The sequence below is a fragment of the Lissotriton helveticus genome, chromosome 1_1 (genome assembly GCF_964261635.1).
Source record: "Lissotriton helveticus chromosome 1_1, aLisHel1.1, whole genome shotgun sequence".
In the NCBI taxonomy this organism is placed as follows: Eukaryota; Metazoa; Chordata; class Amphibia; order Caudata; family Salamandridae; genus Lissotriton; species Lissotriton helveticus.
Window position 1 is genome coordinate 17,600,642 of NC_136057.1, and position 8,317 is coordinate 17,608,958.

The following is an 8,317-nucleotide window of genomic DNA, read 5'->3' on the forward strand; positions in this document are numbered from 1 at the left end:
TCCTTTGAGCTACCTGGGCCAGGTCTGCTTTCAACAATGCTGTCTCCACCTCCTGCCAGGAAGCTGCACCAAACTGATTTTGGTTGGGCACAGGCACCCTCTGCCGTCAGAGGACAAAGGATTTACTGAAATAAATATAGGGGCCCGACCCCAGAACATTAGATCACTGCTGGGAACTGGAGTTCTGGACTTTTTGGTTCCGTCCAGAGGTGTCAGGGAAAACACCCGAAGACCCCGGAGTTCAACCTGTCTCGGTGCACAAACAAACAGAAACACGAGCTTCTCGATGGTGGCGTCAAAGACCAAAGGTTTATTACTGCAGGGACACAGAAGTCACAGAAACTACACATGGGCAGTATCTAGGAGCCTGTTCAATTTGTACAAAGAGGGTTGTTCCTTATATACTAAATATTCTGCTCGGGGCAAATTCTTTACAAGTTACCACAGTTCTAAACATTCGTGTCTTAAACAATAAATATTTGGCGTTGCACAGGAATCGTCAACAGTATCTGATGTCAAAATATTACGAATGAGGGGTTCCCACTATTCCATCATAATCCCATGTCAATTTCTCATTCAAGACCCGGACCGCCTCATCGTAAATTTCGTCACCTCCCCCTAATAAAGGCCCAGAAGGAAAGGAGCAGAGCCAGGTGTAGAAGATAGAAAGACAGGATAAGAGATGTTTGTGGATCGTAAATGGGCACGGTTACCAGCTTCGGCCGCCTAATCATGATCAGGCCAACGGACACAAGAACCAGTATAGCAGGACTGGCCTCAGGCTGGGGAGGCAGCTCTTGCCGAGTCATGCTGCTACAGCGTTGCTGGCCTAAGGTGCACGTGTCACTCGCAAGGTGAATCGCCGGCTAAAGCCTACGTGTCCTTAAACGAAAAGAGGTCATTGCGTGTCCATTGACTATGTGAGGGCAAGGAATACAAAATGGCTTCCGTGTTCTAAGATGGATGCCATGGGTAGAACAGAAATGTGTTTGTAACTGGAGTGCTCTTGCTCGTAGCATAGCGAAAACACCAGGATATACTAAATGGATCATTTGCGGTTCACTGATACCAAAATTATGTATTTACGACAATGTTTACAAACACGAGTAAAATCGTCACGGAACCTCAGAACCAAGACGACCCTTTGCCAAGGAGAAGAACCACGAACGCTGAAGGAGGAGACTGCCCTTGTGCTGTTTGCTATTTCTGGGTTGGCCTGCAGTGGTTACTTCAGTTGCCAAGTAAAGGGGAAGAGAACTTTTGTGCACTTTTCATCATCCTGAAGAAGAATCTTCAAGGGCTTGAAGTGTGTTTGCCTCCTGCCAGAAGTCTCAGGTATACAACACTTCACCTCTACCTCCCCTGAATTTCCTTGCTGGGAATTCTACCTGCAGAGAGGTGCCTACTGTTGTTTGGGCCCTCTGAGAAAACTGCGGGTCGCTGGGAGCTGGAAGCGCGACGCAACAAGGAGAAGCGTGTCGCAGCCACAGCAGTTGCCATTGCATCACCGAAGAAGCATCACTGAAGAAGCATGCCGCTGCCACAGCTGTTCGCCGTTGCATTACCGACAAAGCATGTCGCATCACCGGAGAAGCATGTCCCCGCCGCAGATGTCGCCGCCGCATCAACGGAGAAGCATGTCATAGGGCCTGTCGCGGCTCAGAAGTTACCAAATTCGCCGTACGGCCGTGGGGCGTGCACGCATCGCATCCAACGTTGTCGCATCAAAGACACCATTTTGTTGCATTGCACCAGATCGTCGCATCGAGGTGCCATCTTGTCGCATCGTCACTGGGCCGTAGTAAGAAACGGCGCATCTGAGTGTAAAAAAACGTGCATCAACTTTCCATCGACCCTTTTGTTTGCATTGCGTGACACACCAAAGGTACTTTGAGAGTAAAGTGTTGCATTTACCATCTACATTGAAAGAAGCTATTTTCTACCATTTTAAAGACTTATTTCTGATTACTAGGGCTATGCCGTTCCCCCGCCTGCTGCCCAGCCAAAGGCCCATCAGGGGGTTCCATCGTGCCCGGGGAGCCTCCCCTTGCTCGGCTGGGTTCAGGGGCTCCCTGCAGCCCCTGGGAGGGTGGCCTCCTAACGCCGGGCTCTGCCCTCAGTCCCGCTGCGTGGCAGAGTGCCTGGGATGGTGTCCGGTAGGCCTGGGGAGGCTTCCTTTGCGCCTCTGGGCCTGGGAACCCTGGCTGGGTCCAGGGGCCCTGCCGGGCTCCGGGTCGGGTGCTCCTGAGGTTGGTACTTTCACGCCTTGGGTCCCCTTTGTCACCTCGTGTGCATGGATTACAAGAAAGGGGGTAATTTTCCTCCGGATTACTAGTGAGAGGGTCAATCAGACCTCCGTGAGGTCCAGCGATTCTGAAACAGGGGAAGGCAGAACCCAGGCCCTCCTGCCGGGGCCCCAAGGGGTCCGGGTACACACGTGCCTCACAGCCCCTTCCCGATGGTCCTTTTAGGGATGGGCTGCTTGGCCAGCCATCCATGGCTTTTGTTTCAAGAAAAGCGCTTCCACTCTGCATGGACTGAGCGAAGGCCGAGCAGCCCCGGCAGCTCATGCCCCCCAGTGGTTTGACCCGAGCGGAAGGGGTCGGGTGGCACCAGGCCCTCAGATGCTGCTGCCCAGCTGGTACGAAGGTCCAGCGCACCACTCTGTCACCCCTCTCTGCCCAGCACATTTCCTCAGCAGCTTGGAATGACTGTTCCGTGGGGTGCCGCCGCTGCCAGGCTCTGGCACCCCTTTGTCTCGCTCAGGCTGCGCCTTGGCCTGGCTCTCCCTCCAGGGTGAGACGGCTGGGCCTGCCAGTGCCCATGCGACCGCACCTCTCCACACCCTTCCAGTTAGCCCTCCTGCCCAGGCGGGTGGGCTCCTTCCCCTGGCAGGCTCCCGAGAGGGAGGGGTGCGTGAAGGTTGCCAGTCGGCGAGAAGGGCATACGGCCCCATCCCGTCAGCAGGTGCGGCTACCTGGTTGATCCTGCCAGTAGCATATGCTTTTCTTAAAGATTAAGCCATGCTCGTGTAAGCACACACAACCGGTACAGTGAAACTGCAAATAGCTCATTAAATCAGTTATGGTTCCTTTGATCACTCCATCTGTTACTTGGATAACTGTGGTAATTCTAGAGCTAATACATACCGGGATGCGTGCATTTATCAGACCAAGATCAAACTCAAGATAGTCTCGGGCCGATCGCACGTCCCCGTGACGGTGAAAATACATTCGGGTAATGGGGAATCAGGGTTCGGTTCCAGAGAGGGAGCCTGAGAAACGGCTACCACTTCCAAGGATGGCAGCAGGTGCGCAAATTACACAATCCCGACTCGGGGAGGTAATGACCAAAAATAACAATACAGGACTCTTTTGAGGCCCTGTAATGGGAATGAGTACACTTTAAATCCTTTAACAAGGATCTATTGGAGGGCAAGTCTGGTGCCATCAGCCGCGTTAATTCCAGCTCCAATAGCATATATTAAAGTTGATGCAGTTAAAAAGCTTGTAGTTGACATCTTTGAAAAAGCTTGTAGTTGGATCTTGGGATCGAGCAGGCGGTCTGCCGTGAGGCAAGCTACCGCCTGTCCGAGCCCCTGCCTCTCGGTGCCCCCTTGATGTTCTTGACTGAGAGTCCTGGAGGTCCGAAGCGTTTACTTTGAAACAATTAGAGTGTTCAAAGCAGGCCGGTCACCTGAATACTTCAGCTGGGAATAATGGAATAGGACTCCGGTTCAATTTTGTTGGTTTTCGGAACTGGGGCACCATTAAGAGGGACGGCCTGGGGAACTCCTATTGTGCCCCTAGCGGTGAAATTCTTTGACCAGCTCAAGACGAACCAAAGCGAAAGTCGGAGGTTCGAAGATGATCAGATACCATCGTGGTTCCGACCATCCCCTGTCCCTCTCCGAGATGGAACCCAAGCTCACCCAGCAGAACTCCCCCAGTGGTGGGGGGGAAACCGATGGCAGTGCATCCCCGGGCTGGTACCACCCCTCCCTCAAAAAGGCACTGGTGCCGGTTGGGCCCTCCTGCGCCAGAGTCCCAGCCTGACCGGGTTTCGGGTGACCGAGGAGCTGCCCTTCTCGTGCGGCAGGGCGGCCTAGAAGAGAAGGGTCCGAGGGCCTGCAAGGGGACCCCGGCTCCTCTCGGTGTGAGGTGTGCGGGATGGGTTGCTGCCTGACTCTTCTTTTCCAGCACCTCCGACCCAGGGGTGGGTGGTGGTGGGTTGATCGCCAGCCCGCTGGCACGGCTCAGGCCACCCAGTGACGGATGGCTGATGTGGAGGTGGGACGACCCTCCCTCATTGCCAGGTACCCGGTTCGACCCAGTCCCGCGTTGTGACTCCTGGGTTAACAAGCCGAGCGCCTTGCAATGTTTTTTTTCTCCCAACAGTGCAGTCTGACTCCCAGAGAGGAAGCCTTGAACGGGGCGCCTGGGCTGTCTTGCCGCGCGGGTGGTGGACGAACGACATCACCTTCCTCCCACCTCTCCTTCGCCCTGATGTGGGTGAACGTTTTCTAAAAGTTGTCTGTGACTCTTGGCAGTGGATCACTCGGCTCGTGCGTCACTGAAGAATGCAGCTAGCTGCAAGAATTAGTGTGAATTGTGGGACACATTGACTATCAACACTTTGAACGCACCTTGCGGCTCTATGCCTATCGGAGGGTCGCTCAATCGTCAATCACTCTGGGGCTTCCCCAGGACGTGCAGGGTGAGCTCCACTTCCCCTTCATCCCCCCACAAGGTCAGACCCCCAATCGCCTGTAGCAGGATCCCTCGCAGGGTCCTGCTGCGGAGGTACGCCGCTGGCGCACCTAGCCCCGAGAAGAGGTCTGGCGACCGGTCCGCCCCGGGCCCGTCCCTGGGCACCTGGCTGCGTGCAGCCCGTGGCGGACTGTGGTATCCCACTGGCTGCCTGTGCGCACGCGCCTCGGGAGCCCTCCTCCGTGGCTGGCTTTCCCGGCGAGGGCGAAACCCCTCCAGATGCGATCCGGGATGCAAGGCCCCTGCTCCGGCAGGGGGCTGGCCTTCCCTGGCTCCCCCTTAATGCTCCAGCATTTTCTTCTGACTACGACCTCAGATCAGACATGGCGACCTACTGAATTTAAGCATATTGCTGAGCGGAGGAAAATAAACTAACCAGGATTCCCCCAGTAACGGTGAGTGAAGAGGGAAGAGCCCAGCGCTGAATGCGGGAAATGTGGTGTACAGAAGACTGACTCCCCGGCGTCGCTTCGGGGGCTCAAGTCCTTCTGATCGAGGCTCACCCTGTGGCCAGTGTTAGGCCGGTAGCGGCACCCGGCGCGCCGGGATCGGGTCTTCTCGGAGTCGTGAGGCTTGGGAATGCAGCCCAAAGTGGGTGGTAAACTCCATCTAAGTCTAAAAATGGGCGCAAGACCAATAGCCAACAAGTACCGTAAGGGAAGGTTGAAAAGAACTTTGAAGAGCGAGTTCAAGGGGGCGTGAAACCATAGAGAGCTAAAAGGGTGGGGTCCGTGCAGCCGCCCGGAGGATTCAACACAGCGTGAAGGTCGGTGGCCCGGGAGTTCTGGATCCCCTCCGTGGGACCGGCTTCTGGGCCCTATCCGGCCTCCGCAGGGTGAATTTCCTCTGCAGCGGTGCACCGCGACTGCCTCCGGGTCAGCTGGGAAGGCTTTGTGGTGGCAGGTGGCACTCCTCTCTGGCGGAGGTTGTTACAGCCCCCTGGCAACAGCTTTGCTATGTCCACAGGGCAGAGTGAGATACGACTGCCTCCAAACCCTCCCCCGTGCACCCGTCTCCGGCTGCCCCTCTGGGCGTGCCAGTGCGGTTGAAGGGGGGACTGCGTCCCCTGCTCCCTGCGTGACTACTGACTGGGGCGGACAGTTCTCAGTGCGCCCCGATGCATCGTGCCGCCGAGCGGGGAGGCCCACGCCGGGCGTCAGTGGTCTGCGGTGATGTCAGTTACCCACTCGAGCCGTCTTGAAACAGGGACCAAGGAGTCTGACACGTACGTGAGTCGGAGGGCCGAGCGAAACCCTGTGGTGCAATGAAGGTGAGGGCCGGCATGCACCGGCTGAGGTGGGATCCCACCGAGCTTCCAGCTGCAGGCACATCACCGGCCCCTCTCGCCCGCTCTGCCGGGGAGGTGGAGCATGAGCGGGCGTGATAGGACCCGAAAGATGATGACCTATGCCTGGGCAGGGCCAAGCCAGAGGAAACTCTGGTGGAGGTCCGTTGCGGTCCTGATGTGCAAATCGGTCATCCGACCTGGGTATAGGATGCGAAAGACTAATCGAACCATCTAGTAGCTGGTTCCTTCCAAAGTTTCCCTCAGAATAGCTGGCACTCGGAGCCTCCAGTTTTATCTGGTAAAGCGAATGGTTAGAGGTTTTGGGGCCAAAACTATCTCAACCTATTCTCAAACTTTAAATGGGTAAGAAGCCCGGCTCACTGGCGTGGAGCCGGGCATGGAATGCGAATGCCTAGTGGGCCACTTTTGGTAAGCAGAAGTGGCGCTGCGGGATGAACAGAATGATGGGTTAAGGTGCCCGATGACGACGCTCATCAGACCCCAGAAAAGGTGTTGGTTGATCTAGACAACAGGAATCCGCTAAGGAGTGTGTAACAAACAACTCACCTGCCGAATCAACTAGCCCTGAAAATGGACAGCGCTGGAGCTTTGGGCTGATACCCGGCCGTCGCCGGCTCTGAGAGCCACGGGGGCTAAGCCGTGATGAGTAGGAGGGCTGCTGCGGTGAGAACAGAAGCCCCGGGCGAGGGCCCGGGTGGAGACAACGCAGGTGCAGATCTTAATGGAGGTAGCAAACATTCAAACAAGAACTTTGAAGGCCGAAGTGGAGAAGGGTTCATGTGACATGGGCCCTAAGAGATGGGTGAGCGCCGTTCAGAAGGGACGGGCGATGGCCTCCAATGCCCTCGGCCAATCAAAAGGGAGTCAGGTTCAGATCTCCGAACCCGGAGTGGTGGAAACGGGCGCCCTTGCGGGTCCAGTTCGGTAATGCAAAGATCCCGGAGAAACCAGCGGGAGCCCCGGGGAGAGTTCTCTTTTCTTGATGCAGGGCACTCTAAGCATATATAAGGCCCCAGTTTTCTGTACTCCTTAGACTGCCTCATACAGTTGCTAAGGGTTCTGTGTGACGTAGTCTCCCTCATTTGAGGTTATTAAAGATGTTACTTTTATATTACAGCTTCTGTGCCAATTTCTTCTTTGTTGGTTTAAAAGGACCAAGGATCACTGAGACCCCTGGGAAGGTTTCTATTTTCTTCACCTCGAGGGAGGCGCCTCATCCAGCCGCGGCGTGCGCCAAGCCCCGCTTTTTGCCCCAGCCCGACCGACCCAGCCCTTAGAGCCAATCCTTATCCCAAAGTTATGGATCTGACTTGCCGACTTCCCTTACCTACATTGTTCCAACATGCCAGAGGCTGTTCCCCTTGGAGACCTGCTACGGATATGGGTACTGCCCGGCGCAAAATTTACACCATCTCCCCTGGATTTTCAAGGACCAGAACAAGCTCGCCGGACGCCTCCAAGGCTCAGGCACAAATGTCACCCTTATAAAGCATATTGTTTTAACATATAGGTTTATAGTTGACACAAGATTGAGTATAGATGTGAATTTTATAGATGTGAATTTTTACAATTTTATAGATGTGCATTTTCTAGTTAGATGTGTAATTTGTAGATGTGTATATTTTATAAATGTGTGCTTATAACAATTTAGATATAATTGTGTACATCATACTTATTGAAATGTCTTGATTGAGGAATAGGTCTCAATTAATCTCATAGACATAGTTATCACACATTGATTATTGATGTCCTGCTAACCATATTTTAATTTCTCCGGACTGTTCGTAGACAATTTTAAATTATTGGAATAGTACTGCAGGGTGCACTATCTCCGACCTTTACGTGATCCCAGTTCCAGTGAGAACAGCGTTCAGTGTGGCTGTACTCCGGAGCGAAAGAATGTTGTATTGTTGGAAGCAAAACCGAATTGATGCTGATAGGCAGCATAATAACCCAGAATGAGCCACCGTTAAGTGGTACAGAATAGCCAAATGCCTCATCATCTTATTAGTGACGCGCATGAACGGATGAACGAGATTCCCACTGCCCCTACCTACTATCTAGCACAACCATAGCCAAGAGAACGGGCTTTGCAGAATCAGCGGGGAATGAAATCCCTGTCGAGCTTGACTCTAATCTGGCACTGTGAAGAGACATGAGAGGTGTAGGATAAGTGGGAGGCCCTCGGGCCGCAGGTGAAATATCACTTACCCGGTGAGGCGGGAGCGAGCCCCGTGGG

General features: G+C 54.3%; 3 pseudogenes; all 3 read left to right on the forward strand.

The window, feature by feature from the left end:
- Positions 1-2,974: 2,974 nt before the first annotated feature.
- LOC144777058 (18S ribosomal RNA) lies at positions 2,975-3,933 on the forward strand (annotated as a pseudogene).
- A 604-nt stretch (positions 3,934-4,537) lies between these two features.
- LOC144779838 (5.8S ribosomal RNA) lies at positions 4,538-4,674 on the forward strand (annotated as a pseudogene).
- Positions 4,675-5,076: 402 nt separating this feature from the next.
- LOC144778085 (28S ribosomal RNA) overlaps positions 5,077-8,317 on the forward strand; it is a 6,931-nt pseudogene continuing 3,690 nt past the window's right edge.